The sequence below is a fragment of the Panthera tigris genome, chromosome B4 (genome assembly GCF_018350195.1).
Source record: "Panthera tigris isolate Pti1 chromosome B4, P.tigris_Pti1_mat1.1, whole genome shotgun sequence".
NCBI classification, from domain to species: Eukaryota; Metazoa; Chordata; class Mammalia; order Carnivora; family Felidae; genus Panthera; species Panthera tigris.
The window spans coordinates 122,241,991-122,258,358 of NC_056666.1; positions in this window are offsets into that span (position 1 = coordinate 122,241,991).

Here is a 16,368-nt window from a genome sequence, read left to right on the forward strand (position 1 = left end):
CTTAACCAAAGCATTAAGAGAGGGTTGTGAGAATCAAAAAAGATAAGTTTATATTGATGATTTTAGAAGTTTCATTTAAATGTGAACTTTTCATGAAAATATTAATAATGATGACTTTATTTTAGACAAAATTGTGTTTATATCGATTTTTAAAAGAATTTTTTTTCTTCAGAAGCCTAGATGGACAGGTGCACCTTGTAATTGTATTAAGGCAGTGGAGATCTGGGTACTGGGTGAGCCCCACTGCCAGGGTCTGAATTCTAATTCCTCCACTTAACTAGCAGGGATCTTGAGCAAGTTATATGACTTCTGTGTACTTCAATTTCCTCATCTGTATGTGGATTTAATTATAGTACTTGTCTAAGAGTAGACTTAGGCATTAAGAGAGTTCATGCATGCAAAACTTCTAGAACAATGCCTTTCTCATATGTAGATGTTGATTTCCTATCATGTTAATGTTGGGATTGGAGATCCAACTACAACTGCCTCTTCATTTAAATGATGAATCCAGGGTGGCTCAGTCTATTGAGCATAGGACTTCCACTCGGGTCATGATCTTGTGGTCCGTGCATTTGAGACCCGCGTCAGGCTCTATGCTGACAGCTCAGAGCCTGGAGCCTGCCTTGGATTCTGTCTCCCTCTCTCTGCCCTTTCCCCATTCACGCTCTATCTCTCTCTCTCCTTCAAAAAATAAACATTAAGAAAAAATTAAATGATGAATCCATATGTTTGTCAAATAAAACAATGAAGACATTTGAGCTTAAAATATACACATGCAATAACTTTGGCGTATCTTTTTTAATATTCTTGCCAATTCTGGTGGTGTCTGATGTTGGCATCAGATATGTTCTTGATGACCTGAATAACTGAGTAAGAAACCATTCTCAGTCAAACACAAGACAAGTTCTCTGAGAGTATACACCTCCCGGTTGCCATTGTTGAAATTCTCTGAGATTATATTTTAGGAATTCCTGTATTTTCCAAATATTTTATTGTTCCTTTTTATTTTATGAACAAATTAACTCAATTTAAACATTTTATTTTATTTTTCATTTTTTGTTTTGAGAGAGAGAGAAGGTGCAAGGGAGCGAAGGGCAGAGAGAGAGAGAGAGAGAAAGAGAGAGAGAGAAGCAGGGTTCACCCGAAGTGGGGCTCATGGTAACCTCATGTTCACTCCAAGTGAGGCACAAGCTCACCCTAAGCAGGGCTTGAGCTCATCCGATGCAGGACTCAAACTCAGTGAGATCACGACCTGAGCCGAAGTCAGATGCTTAATTGACTGAGCCACCCAGGCACCCCAACATTTTATTTTATTTTTTTATTTTTTAAAGAAAGATAGCGTGAGAAGGGCAAGGGGCAGAGAGAGAGAGAGAGGGTGAGAGAGAAAGAGAGAGAGACTCTTAAGCAGGCTACATGCTCAGCAAGGAGCGCGACATGGGGGCTTGATCCCATGACCCTGGAATCATGACCTGAATCAAAATCAAGAGCCAGACACTCAACCAACTGAACCCCCCATCGGCCCTGATTTAAACATTTTAATTAACCACACTTTTCAACATCTTAATCATCCATTGTGAATTGAGTATGTATTCCAACTCCACATCTGGTTTTGACTTTTAATGTCAAATGCTATGTTAATATTGAGATTCTAAGTGTACCTTGAGATAATACGTTACGGGTCAGACTTTGCCGGATGAGTAAACTTTGAAGTATAACTTGAAACCTTATTCGCCTAATGACTTGAAAAATTAAGCACACCTCTGAAAACACCTTGAACTCAGTGAGTTGTTGATTTGCCCCATGGGACTTACTGGTTTTTATCACCAGAAAGTGTCTTCTTTAATAATGGTTGAAATGTAGGTTTGCACTTGGATGGTATTTGCGATTATCTCAGTTCACTAAACTGCAAACCTGATTATTCTCCCAATTAAAACAGCAGTGGTTGCCTATTTCTCAGCAAGACACATGGAGCCACAACAGGGTCTTGAATGACCAAGATTTCATTTCTTTCTCAGAATATTTTATACGATTCAGTAATCAGTAAAATTGGTTCTTCTACAATGGGCCTCCTATGTCATTAGTGAGAATTAGCAAAGTTCTATTGCCCTAAAAAAAAAAATAATAAAGTGGCCTATTGCTGTGAATGAACCTGCTTGTGTGTGTGTGTGTGTGTGTGTGTGTGTAAGACTTCTTTTAATTTTAAGGAGGGCTTTCATGCTTTTGTGTTGTGAATTAAATCACCATTTCATGAGGTTTATCTTTGTCCAGGAGGGAAGAAAATCAATCTTTCATTAAATCTGTGAGACCGAAAATTGTGCTTGCCAAAAGGACTGTAGACCTGGCACATCCAGAAGTTTGTCAAATACAGGGTGTCCAGGGAAGCATTACTCCTCATCCAATGCCCACACTCTGCAGAACGTACATTAACATATCTGTTAAGGAAGTACCATTCAATGTGGTTTTTTTTTTCAGTTTTATACAGGTACACTGATGTCAATATTCCTTAGTTAAGTAGGAATTGTTGGGTTGGGTTTGGATATATGTGAAGTTAAATCTTGCATGCTCTGAAATGTGACACATGCAGCCTGGGCTGGGAGCAATCACAAGGACTGTAGAGTTGTTATAAAGGGACCCCTCAGCATCCGAGCGAGTTGTTGTTTCCTGGTGGGCTTGAACTTCCAGTGTTAAGTCCTCTACAATGCTGTGTGTGTGTGTGTGTGGCCATCCTGTGGTTGTGGGTAGAGATGAAGAGGGGGATAGCAACCCAAACTGAGATGACAAACAACATTGGCATAGTAACAAGAGACTAGGCCTTGGGGCTGTTCAAATCCTAGCTTTATCACTTACCTGCCATGCTACCTTGGGCAAGTTCACTAGCTGAACCTTGGCTCCATGTGTATAAAGTGGACATCATACTTAATCATGTGGTAGTTGGGAGGATCCTTGATATTGTCTATGGTTTACCCCATAGTAGGTGTATCAGTTAGTTTTTGCTGCACAACAAACCAACCCCAAAGGGGCGCCTGGGTGGCTCAGTTAAGCGTCCGACTTCGGCTCAGGTCATGATCTCACGGTCCGTGGGTTCAAGCCCCGCATCGGGCTCTGTGCTGACAGCTCAGAGCCTGGAGCCTGCTTTGGATTCTGTGTCTCCCTCTCTCTCTGACCCTCCCCCATTCATGCTCTGTCTCTCTCTGTCTCAAAAATAAACATTAAAAAAAAATTTTTTTCAAAACAAACAAAACAAACCAACCCAAAGTCTGAAGCATGAACAAAAATTATTTAGTTTGCTTGTGATCCTGAAGAATGGTATGTTAGACTGGGCCCGGCTGGGTCCTTGTGGTCCTGGATGGCCTCCCACATGCATCTGTGAACAGCTCTGCTTATGCCATTTTTGGGGTGCCTCTTTGTGCTTTTTCATCCTACATTAGTGCACACTAGTTCCTTTGGTGGAGGCCAACCTCCAAGGGAGCAGAAGTGCTGAAAGCCTTTTGAGAACAGAGCTTTAATTGGCCAGTGTCTCTTCTGCCATGTTCTGTCGGCCTAAGCAAGTCACCAGGAAGGCCTAAATTCAAGGTAAAGGGAAATAAATTCTGTCTATTAAAAAAATGATCTGTAAAGTCATATCGCAAAGGGCATTGAGATAGGGACGCCATTTATTGAGGTCACCAATGTAATATATATCCCACAGTATGGACAGAGAGACAAATAGAGACAAATCTGTCACCTGGAGTAGAGTAAGCCACTGCTTGATTTTATAAATAAAATCCTATAGGAACACAGCCACACCTATTTGCTGACGTACTATCTATGGCTTCTTTCACACTGTGGTAGCACAGATGAGTAGTAGCAATGCAGATGCTATAGCCTGGAAAGTCCAAGATACTCCCAGTTCCTTACAGAAGTCTTCTCCAGAGCTTTACTACCCTAAGTGTGGTCTACGGAGCAGCAGATTTGGCATCACCTGAGAGCCCGTTGGAATGCAGAATCTTAGGTCTACTGTTTAAGAGTCTGCAAAAAGCTTCCTCTGGCAATGCACACTAAGGTTTGAGCCATGCCAGGGCTAGATACCAGCTACACGGGTTGGACACATTCGGAGGAGCGTGTAAGGGTCCCAGGGATTACTCCTGAAAACACCGGCCCTGGCCGTAAAGCCCAACAGCTGTAGTTCATTTGGGAGCCCGCCTGGCTGCCGCGTTGGTTCCGGGAGCTCTGTCCATCTTTGGCAGAGATCACGCCCTCAACCTAGAGATACAGAAGGGAAAGGAGGTCCCAGAGTGCAGATAGCGAGAATGAGGCTGTGGGCGCCCCAGGAAAATCGGCTGATCAGGACCGGGCTCTGATTTCTGAGGGACCAGAGGAGGAGGTACCAGGGAATAGTCAGGAGCACGGTCTGAATCAAGGTGGCAGAAGCCGGTTCTCTAGCTTGGAGTCCTAGAGGGTTAAGGGAAACAGGCAATTCGGGGGCCACCGTAGTACTGCAGGTGTCGAGCATGGCTGTCAGCTGAGACTTGTAGAGCCGCTGAGACTGGGCCGCTGTGCCTGCACTTGCGGGTGGGGTGGGGGTGCCGGCTCAGGCTGTCTCCTTGGGATTTTAGTTTTTTAATTTTCTCAAGAATATATGAGTGAAAACAAGTACGCATGAGGGGTTTCTGTGAGGCTATAATGGGGAGTCCATAAAACTGGAATATAACAGAACCTGCCTTGTGGATTTCTTGTGAGCATTGAGTTAATTCATACGAAGGCTTAAAATACTGCCTAAAACATACAAAACCCTCAAGAAGTGTTATCTATTATTTCAATCATTTTCTTCCTCCTCCTCCTCCTCCTCCTCATCAGCATCAGCCTCAGAACAAGAACCTAAAAGCCATCAGGGCTTTAGACAGCTCTTGGGATCAGCTTCAGTCCTTGAGTCTCTCTTACCTTCCTCCCATCTCTCACCTGTCTCCCCTCTGCACACCACTCTTAGGGTATCTTTCTCTTTCTACGCATCATCTTCCTCCTCCTCTCCTCCTTGCGTCTCTGGCCAATCACAACTTTGAATTACAAATATCCTTGGCTTGCCACGCTAAGCTCACGTGCAGCTTCACTGCCAGCTGGAAAATTCTCTTCAAGTTTCCTCTCATGAAAGAGTCTGATTTGTCCAGCTTATTCTGCCTTGTCCATAGATGGTTAGATAGCCAGCCTGCGATTGAGTCCCCTTGGGTCAGATGTCCACCCCTGGTCCAATCAGCTATGTCTGGATGAGGGTGGGTGGTTTTCCTTGGAAAAGGGTGTCGGTGGGAGAGATACTGAAGTTTGGTCTTCTCTATGTTGGTCTGGGGGATGGGAAAGGAGCCCCTGAGGACGCAGGTGATAGAAGCTGTTGCTTTTATTGTCAGGGTGAAGGGAAAATTGAGAGATAAGATGTGCCTGAATTTCCAGCTGGAGGCTGGTTGAGGTTCCAGCTTGGAAGAAGTGTGGAAAGACATCAGAATAAATATGGAAGGGGCCATATTACCAATACATACAACTCTGAAAACTAGACGTTCAATCCACAGTTAGGGATTTCCACCATGTGCACAGACCCTTATCGAGAACTTCATATTCCGATTATCAAACACCACTGAGCATTTACTATGTGGCATGTCACTTATAATAATAAATATTATTCTAAAAATCAACATTTACTGGGTGTTACCATGTGCCAGGTAGTAAGACAAGGCCTTAACATGCTTTTCTGACTGAGACCTCACAACAAATTGGGGTCAGACGGGGAGATCCTCAGAATGCCTCACAGCCTATATGGCCCAGACATCAAGAAGTCTGAACAGATGCCAGCTAGAACCAATTGGTAAGACCACAGAGTACACATGGGTTTAACATCAACTCTAGATGCGGTTTGTATTATTATCACCGTTAGTAAATGAGAAAACTAAGACACGGAAAGAGAGACGCATGCCGGCAAGTCATTGTGCTGAGTATTTGCAGCTAAGGCATGTAATTCCAGAGTCCTCTCATCCTTACCTACAACGTTTGGAGCTCTGAAGAGTCATACTTATTCCTGAATTAACCAGAATTGAAGTAATGGTAGCCACCAGCCACAATATTAGTTGGATTATATATAGGCCTATAGCTGGCGTTTTTATTTAATGCAAGAACAACTGTTTTCATGTCCCAGGATAATAGGAAAGCTAATCAATTCCTACTTGAAGATTCAGCCCGAACATTGCACTTTCCTTGCTGCCTCTCCTGAGTGTCCCCACTCTGGTCCATACACACATTTAGAGACATGCCTTGCTTGATATAAGGACTACTTTGTACATACCTCTATCAAAGTGTTTCCTACATTGCATGGAACTTGAGCATATGTATACTTCCTCCAGAAGGACTGTGAGCTCTGGATGTCAAGGGCTGCGGATCTTTTGACCTTGTGTTCCAGGTATCAATAAAACATTTAGGACATAGCAGGTGCCCTACACATGTTGCAAAATGGATGAAAGAATGAATGAATTGCTGACATAACAAACTGCTCACGGTAAAGGCTATGTTCTCATATCATTCAATCCCTGTGAGAAGACAGTCAGATCATGTCGCTAAAAGAAATGCAAATATCTAATAAAAATTTCCACTACATTTATTCTGATTTGTGTATTATTTATTCATTTATTTATTACTACAATCTATTACATCTTGGGGCGGGGGGGAGGAATGCTCAAATTTTTTGACAAGGAAGATTATAAAAATCATTGGTCTCAAAATGCACCATGACATTGTTTTAAAAATCCCTACAAAATGGGGGTGGGGTGGGAGGGAGGGGAGGGGAGGTGATGGGCATTGAAGAGGGCATCTTTTGGGATGAGCACTGGGTGTTGTATGGAAACCAACTTGACAATAAATTTCATATATTAAAAAAAAATCCCTACGAAAAACGTAGCTGTTTTGTTTAAAAACATTTTTTTTATTAGGTGTTACTTCCTCCTTCTCCTGTCTCTGACTTTCCCTTTCCCCACCCCATAACATCACGCAGCACTAAGATGCCACTTCATTTATTTAGATTCCATTTTAGTGGATTAGTCATTTACCTAATGGAGCTGGTCTCTCTCATAGGGAAAGCAAACATACTGAAAAGTAAATACAACTGAACAGATCAAGTAACAACGTCCGGTGGTTGCACCTGCCATTCAGACCACTTTCCATGGGCAATTTGAAAAATATCTGGCAAATTTCTGTATTTACCTTCTGAAGGTGGAGTAGAAAGAGCACTGGAACATGAGTTAGGAAATCTGGGTCACAGCCAGAGCTTTGATCTTAAGACCATTGTGACTGTTGGCTGGTCACTTTCCTCTCTGGGTCTTGTCTTCCTGGTCTTTAAATGGAGGATTGGACCAAATTCTCTCTAAAAGTCTTTCCAATCTTAAAATTCTACATTCATTCAGGTAATAAATATTCATTCAAGACCCACTCTGAGTAATGCATTCTGCAAGGCATTTCAGGGGCTACAGAGTTGCAGACAAGATGCCTTCTGCTCTCTCAGGGCTTGAAAGTAACCAGAGTGTGGACATAGGATCAAAAACAAGCTTGAAATGTGTGTTAAAGTCATTTGTTTTAAGGTTATCTATTTAGTGTATGTTATACATTTTCAAAGAATGGTCTTCCTTTTTTTTTTTTTAATTTTTTTGATATTTATTTTTGAGAGAGAGAGAGATGGAGCTTGAGTGGGGAAGGGGCAGAGAGAGGGGGAGACGCAGAATCTGAAGCAGGCTCCAGCCTCTGAGCTGTCAGCACAGAGCCTGATGGAGGGCTCGAACCCACGAATTGAGAGATCATGACCTGAGCTGAAGTCAGACACTCACCCGACGGAGACACCCAGGTGCCATATATTAATCTTGTTTATTAGTCCTGGTCTCCTTTATTAATCTTCTGAATTTATACTTATACACTCATTTAATTAAATGCTTGCTAAAAGCTCCTCTAAGGACAATTAAAAATGAAAGCCATAAGTGAGAGAAACATTTTCCCATGGTGAATGCATCTTTTTCTTCTCCTTCATTTGGCTAATGGAATTTAACTATTTCTTTTTTTTTTTTTTTAATTTTTTTTAACGTTTATTTATTTTTGAGACAGGGAGAGACAGAGCATGAACGGGGGAGGGTCAGAGAGAGAGGGAGACACAGAATCTGAAACAGGCTCCAGGCTCTGAGCTGTCAGCACAGAGCCTGACGTGGGGCTCGAACTCACAGAGTGCGAGATCGTGACCTGAGCCGAAGTCGGCCGCTTAACCGACTGAGCCACCCAGGTGCCCCTGAATTTAACTATTTCAAGTCTTAGAACATGAATCATGGATTCTCTAACCTCTTGCCTTCAGTAAGCCAACAAAGAACTAATTGTTAACCTTATTCTCTTGAGCTTTCCAAAGTCAGCACCGGAACCCAGCTCTGAGACCCACCTGTTCTGACATGGGCAAATGTGAGGACACTACAGATTGCATTTGTGCTTCACCTAAATTTATTTTCTTTCAGTTGTGGTATGAAGCCTTTCTCCAGACTTCATTTCAGTCAAGTTTTTTAATGTTTGTTTTTGAGAGAGAGAAAGCACAAGCTGTGGAGGGGAAGAGACAGAGAGAGAGGGACAGAGGATCCAAAGCAGACTCCGCACTGGCAGCAGAGAGCCTGATGTGGGACCCAAACTTCATGAACTGGGAGATCGTGACCTGAGCTGAAGTCGGATGCTTGACCAAATTATATTTTTCCACTGAAAAAAATCTTAACAGGTCATTAAGCACCAAAATTCTAACCTCCAAGAAGTCATTTTGTCCCACCAACCATCTGCAATAAAATAAGTATCAGATGTATACTCCCAAGATAGTGCCATTCTAACATCTGGAATAGAAATATATGGGCAATCATTTTGGGTTAGGTGATTAAACATCCTTGGGGCGCCTGGGTGGCTCAGTCGGTTAAGCGTCTGACTTCAGCTCAGGTCACTATCTCACGGTCCGTGAGTTCGAGCCCCGTGTCGGGCTCTGGGTTGATGGCTCAGAGCCTGGAGCCTGCTTCCGATTCTGTGTCTCCCTCTCTCTCTGCCCCTCCCCCGTTCATGCTCTGTCTCTTTCTGTCTCAAAAATAAATAAACGTTAAAAAAATATACATATATATATAAACATCCTTTATAAAAATAAAGACAATATTTTAGTAGCTACTTTGGGGAAAAAATCAATATATGGAAATCCACATTTATGCAAAAATATATTTGTGATGATTCACTTTGTAAAAAGATTCATGATAAAATTATACTTATTATTACATTTTCCTAATACATTGAAAGTAAGTTTATTAATATAAATTTTACTTAGATCCAATTTTAGTGGCACTTACCTATTATGGAAATTATGATCTTATTATAATTATATTACTATATATTATTATATTATAACACTCTTACTTTACTACTTGCCATTTACTGCCTTTTCATCATAATTAAACTCTCTGGATTTCTGTGGGAAATCACTGAGTATCTGAATGTTATGGAAAACTCTGCATTATAATGTATTTGAAATTAAGTAAAGATGGGAAAACAAAATTTTGAAAAAGACAAGTAGTTGGCAAATGACCCCATGCTGTACATGCCCCAATCTCTGCAAAAATGTTTATGATAACTTTTTATAATCATTAAAATAATTCCACTTAGATATTCAGGAAATAATGCCTTGTTTTATTCAGTGTGCTACCATCTGAATTTTAAAATCTGCCTGAAAGGCATATTAGTATTATAATTATACCCTTAATGATCTACAAGTAGGAAATGTTTCTTTTTTCTTAGCAAAACTTTATCCACAATAAGCTTAACAATATACTGATAATTGTTCTTAGTTACTGGATCTAATTCTGTGCAAATGCTCAGGTCTGCCCCCTTTTCCCAGCGGTAGAGGACAAAGTAAAGTCACTTATGTTTTGTTAGAAAAGTGGTTGTTGTCTCTGTCAGTGCCAGAAGAGAAAGAACATAAAATAAATGTTTTATATCAGCAAGAAAGGCGTACTTGGGGGCAGTGGCTTTCAATATTAGTTGTACATTGGAATTACCTGGAAAGCTTTTAAAAATCTCATTCCAGAGGCTACACTTATTCCAGTTAAATCAGAATCTCTGGGAGGTGTGGCCCAGATACCAGTGTTCGGTAAAGCTCTCAGAGAGGATCCCAATGTGCAGCCAAGTTGAGAACTGGGGCTGTAGGATGCACAGGAGGAATAAAACATCTGACCTTTGACGGCCTTCCTAGCTCTCATTACCAGTAGCCCGCATTTCTGAGGTGACCAAATAAAAACATTCAGCCACCTAGAACTTTTGGTCTTTAAAGTCCTGTTCTCATAATAGGCAAGGGTCCCAATCCCTGACCTAGGATCTTGCGCTGATGTCAATCTGAGAAGGGCTCTTCCAGGGAAGAGCTGTGCCCCTGAGAAGATGAGGGCCATCCGCTCCAATCCCTCCGCCAGCAGCATGGCAGCCCCTCTGAGGTCATCTGCTTTGTGTGGCCTGGTCCGTGTGTAGCTTGGCTTTTGCGTGGTTGCTTAGACAAGAGTAGCGATGGTATCGCTCCACGTACTACAGGAGCCCTCCCCTGTGTTCATTCTCCCCTCCTTGAGACCTGTTCTGACAATTGCCCGTCAATTACAAGTATATCTCTTCACCTAAGCAATGCCCAGCATTTGTAAAGAAGAAAATAGAGGTTAAAAATACCTGCGTTAGTATCAAGGTAGAATTCTGATCAAAAAACGGTGCTGTAGACATATAATACTGTACTATAAATAAAATAAGATACCTAAATGTCCTTTCTTGTCTTGATTCCAAGGCTTCATGTAAAGTGTATTTTTTTACTCGGACATAATGTACTTTGGACTCTCTTTTTCCACTTCTCTCCCAACCCCCTTTAATGCCATTAATGTTTTCTCCATTTACTTCTAGACATTTGTCCAGTGTGTCAGGGTACGCCGTCTTCATACTATTATTCCTGCTAAATAACCAATGATAATTCCCAAATACATAAACATCTCTGTAGGTCTTTATTTGAACCGATTTCAAAAGCAAATGTTACTTCATGTCTTCAAAGAACGTATTTAATGGCAAGCATTAATAGAAGCAAAGAAAAAAAGCAAGAGGCTATTATCATATTATCCTATTTCCACCAAGTATCAGGGACAAATGTAATCAATAGCCATCTGCAATGAATAGAATTGAAGTAGTCCCAGAGATTGATATAGAGTGCATTTTTCAAAACTTGAGCTTGACTCCAACAGTATAAAAAGTCTCTAATACTGCTATCTTGAGATCAGAAAAATTAATTGGAAACAGACATCAGAAAACCCACCTCGTGATGACATTACGAGTGGTTTTTTGCTATACAACCTTAGGCAAAATTATCAAGTTCTCTTAACTCCAGTGTTTTTACCTGTACAGTGATAGTAATTCTTGGAGGTCATAATTGCTTCACAGAAGAGCACCTCTGTGGAGTCAGAAAGATGTGCCATTGAATTCCACTTCTGTTAAATACTAGCTGAGCAATTATAGGCAGGTTACTTGACCTTTCTGAGCTTCACATTTTTCGTGTGAAAAAGAGTGAAATAAACCCTTGATTATTTAACGGATTAATAAGATAACATGTTTAAAGTGCCTGTTTAGATGCTGGGAGCACTCTAAGCACTTTCTAATTGGTATTGATTATTATTTCTCCTAAAGTTGGAAGCTAATGCAAAGATTAGTGATTGTAAGAACCAAAAACTGGGCCAAAAATTCTTAATTTGTTCAGTAAATGTGTATTGTGCCTTCATGCATAGAAGCCACCATGCAGAAACAAAATAAATGCGTACAACATTATTTTGCCCTCAATAAGTCATAATTCATTTTTTTAAGTTTGCTTATTTATTTTGAGAGAGAGAGTGTGTGCACACACCCATGCACAAACGAGCACATGCGAGCAGGGGAGGGGCAGAGGGAGAAGGAGAGAGAAAATCCCAAGCAGGCTCCTGGTTGTCAGCACAGAGCTCCACTCAGGACTCGATCTCACAAAGCATGAGATCAAAATCAAGAGTTGGAAGCTTAACCGATGGAGCCACCCAGGTGTCTCCTAGGTCATAATGTAGAAAAGACATGACACTTATACAAGCAGTGTGTTGGGTACTAAGTACCTCATACCTGGCTGGCCAGCCTAAGTGTTTTAAGAGAGCAGAAGTTTCCAGCTACAGCAATTTAGATTCTAGAGGGAAGAACTGGCCTTTGAGTCAGGCCTTGAAGGAGCTGGATGGGCCAAAGGGTATCCAGGTGGGACAACTATGAATTAGCCAATAAAGCAGCCGAAATAATGGATAGAATTTACTTAATTTGGTCACATTTTTGACAGAAGCGACCAGAAGTAATTTGATAGCTAACCAGTTATTATGAGTCATCCTAAAATTGTCCATTTGATTACAGATTCAGTCAAAGTAAATCCAGAATAGACTAATATTTAAAAAAAAAACAAACACAAGACATGGAGGCATTCTGTATAACTATAACATCATTTGAGAACACTCAGGCGGAAATATGCCATGTGATCGAGAATATCAGGTCTCCCCAAACCAAATAATATTGGTTTGACAATTTCTTTCGAGAGAACGTAACTGGAAACCAAAGTGACTTTTCCTAGGGAAGTTTCATTGGGTAAACATTTGCCGTACATTAATTTACCTCTTTATCAATTAATTCTATTTTAAGAGGGCAGGATTTAAAGGATTTGGAAGAATACCAAATATATTCAAATGATCTTATGCCATATGACTCTGTACCATATGTGATCAAACTTAATTAAACTGACTTTAAAAAAAAGATGTCATTGTTTGCCTACAGTGTGTGTATAACCCTTGGAACCTAAACATTCCAAATATTGGAAATGAAGTCATAAAAGTAGTTCAACCGTGCAAAGATTTAATATCTTTTTAAAGACATAGACCTGAGAGAAAGGGATTATCTGTTCATATGGTCAGTGTAAACAACCCACTTTTGGGCCCAACAGATGGAGGCTTTGAATCTGGGAAGGAGAAAGCAGAGAAGAATAAAAATGCAGAGCTTTAAGTGACCATTTGAACTATGTTTTAAAAACCTTCTTCCCTGCTCAGTGTGAGCCTGCAGACTCATCATTACAGGTATAAGGAAACATGAAAATCCTCTGGGTCTGAGATTTCTGACCCAGAAATAGATGACTATAGTAGTAATTCATCAGTAGGAATGCTTGGTTTTACTATTCAGAGTTAATTTTATAAAAACTGAATTAAATAAAATTATCAGATTTTGTTTTCTTTATTTTCAATAATTTATTTCAGTTCCTTTATATTTACCTTGATAATACTATGCTTTGCAAGAAACAAAAATTTTTTTATGATCTTTAGAAAAGAACCAACCATAAAGAGCAATATTTGGTAAGTTTCAAGCCTATGAATTCTTAACTTGGTCAAATGAAGGCTTCTTTCTCACAGAACAAGCACCATTTTCTCCAAACAAACAAAAAAATTTACTTTTAGTAGTATCATGTTAATATTTTCAGTTAACATTTAATCAAATTATATTGAGAAAATGTACTGGACATGTGCATATAACACAACCTAAGGCAGCTAAGTGCCTTGTCATTTCTGTAGTTTTGCTTGAAAAATAGAACAAAAACAAAGATTTCATTTGTTCCCTGACACCGTAAAATAATTTGAGTCCTGGTGAACGAATCTAACATTCTATTCATTTTATATCAAGGAACATTTTATGTTATGAGCATATCATTTATGAAATCAGCATTTCTTATGCAATTCCCAACAGTGGCTATTTGCTACTCCATTCAGGGATAAGATGTTGAAGTGCTGTGAGGTTGAAATGAGAAAGCAGAAATACAGCTCTGGGCCTCTAGCTCCCATGCCTACCCCCAGGCCAGTGGTCTTCCCCACGCACACCCCAACCCTGTCCTCTTTTCTCATGACTTTTTTTTAAGTTTATTTGTTTATTTTGAGAGAGAGAGGGAGACAAGAGAGAGAGAGAGAGAGAAAGAGAGAATCCCAAGCAGGCTCCACATTGTCAGTACAGAGCCCAATGTGGGGCTCAAACTCACTAACCCTGACGTCATGACCTAAGCCGAAACCGAGAGTCGAATGCTTAACCAACTGAGCCACCGAAGTGCCCCATCCTCTTTTTTCATGACTTCTCCTCCCTTTAAGATTAACTTAACCCAACACCTTCTCTCACACCTTCTCTCTGGGACTCTGCTTGATTGCTGTTGGTCCAGCTGGGAGAGCTTCTTGACCACTCTGTATTTATCTCTAGTGGTTGGACTTGGCTATACAGACTGGGAATGTAAAGTTTGTATTAAAATGATCATTCAGGGGCGCCTGGGTGGCATAGTTGGTTGAGCGTCTGACTCTTGATCTCAGCTCAAGTCATGATCTCATGGTTGGTGAGATTGAGCCCCAAGTCGGGCTCTGTGCTGACAACATGGAGCCTGCTTGGGGTTCTGTCTCTCTCCTTCTCTCTGCCCTCATCTGCTTGCATGCACACACACACTCTCTCTCTCAAAATAAGTAAATAAACATTTAAAAATAAAATAAAATAATCAATCAGGGGTGCCTGGGTGGCTCAGTCGGTTAAGTGTCCAACTCTTTCTCAGCTCAGGTCTTGATCTCAGGATCCTGAGTTTGAACCTCCCATTGGGCTTCATTCTGGGTGTGGAGCCTACTTAAATATATATATTTGTATATGTATATTGTGTGTATATATATATATATGTATGTATATATGTATACATATATGTATATGTGTATATATATGCAATATATGTAGTTATGAAATATATCTAGTTATGAAAAGAAAAAAAATAGCTAATAGCTCTTAAATGTTCACTGGGTGGCAGGATCTGCTATTGTACGGGTTATCATTTCAACCTCCTAACTGGTATGCATTATCATTATTCCCATTCTACAAATGAGGACACTAATGCTTGAGAAAAGATAAGCAATCTGCCCAAAGTCATGCTACATGTCATTTGCAGTGAGGGAGCACTTCAACCCAGATTTTCCAGACGTCATAATCTGTTCTGTTAATCATTGTGATGTGCTACCTTTCTTTAGGGTTTTATTCTATGCTCAAGACCTAAAACTTCTTTTGAGATATAAATGCGAAATTTATAAGAAGCATTTATGAAAAGAAAACTTCATTTAAAAAATTTTTTTTAATTAAAAAAAAATTAATTAAATAGGATCCACACCAAATGTGGGGCTCGAACTCATTACCCAGACATCAAGAGTCGCACGCTCCACCAGCTGAGCAACCCAGGTGGCCCTCATTGTCCTTTTAAACAATGAATTGCAGAGCCTGCTTGGAATTCTCTCTCTCCCTCTCTCTCTCTGCCCCTCTCCTGCTTGCGCTCTTTCTCTCTCTCTCTCTCTCAAAATAAATAAATAAACTTTAAAAACAACAAAAACAATGAAGTGGTTTTCTTATCAAATGTTCGGCCATTGTATAATGAACTTTTAGCATATACTACTACTCTTATTCACTTATGTCTCTGGAAATCAGCATGATGATGTTTAACACTCACTAGTCAAACGGCATGACCTGACATTACAGTAAGTCAACAATAAAGTACTCAAAATAGTTTGATTTAAATTATCTTTGGCACAGTCTTCATAGCTAAATGATAATTCAAGTCAAGGAAAGGCAGTTATTTAAGGGTTCCATGTGAACAAAGCATTTTTAACTTGAAAATTAAGTTGTCTTTTTTTCAGACTTTTAAAAAAAACGATAGGTATACATACATATATGTACACATATGTAAATGTATGCATAATATGTATATGCACACATATATATATTATAGAATATGTAAAAAAGATTTTCTCATTCCTTTGAGAAACATAAAGATGTAAGAGCGACCTTGAAAATACCAAAGATTAAGGAAGTCATGAAGGACAGGGATTTTCTATTATTTTGAGGCAACTTTTTTGGAGCCAAATAGAAAAGGGGTGATATTCTGGTGTAACACCCTCTTGCTGTGGGTGAGAAGCCACTTAACCTCTTTGTCTTTTAATTTCTCCATCTGTAAAAACTGGGTTATTGAAATAATTAAATGTAATTATGTATGTGAAGATGTCTTCAACAATGTTGGTACCTGGTCGACTCTTTTTAAAAGTTAGCTCCTTTTCTCTTTCTTTTAACCTTTTTCATACATTTATTGACCCCCTACTAGTGTTCTACTCATGGTTCGTTCCCTGGGAAAACAGAAATTGACAGACAGAATTGAGCCTCCAAAATACTCCGCAGTTTACTAAGAATGATCAGAAGGCCAACAAACAAAACACAACATAATCTGTGCTGCACAGAGGTGAGGAC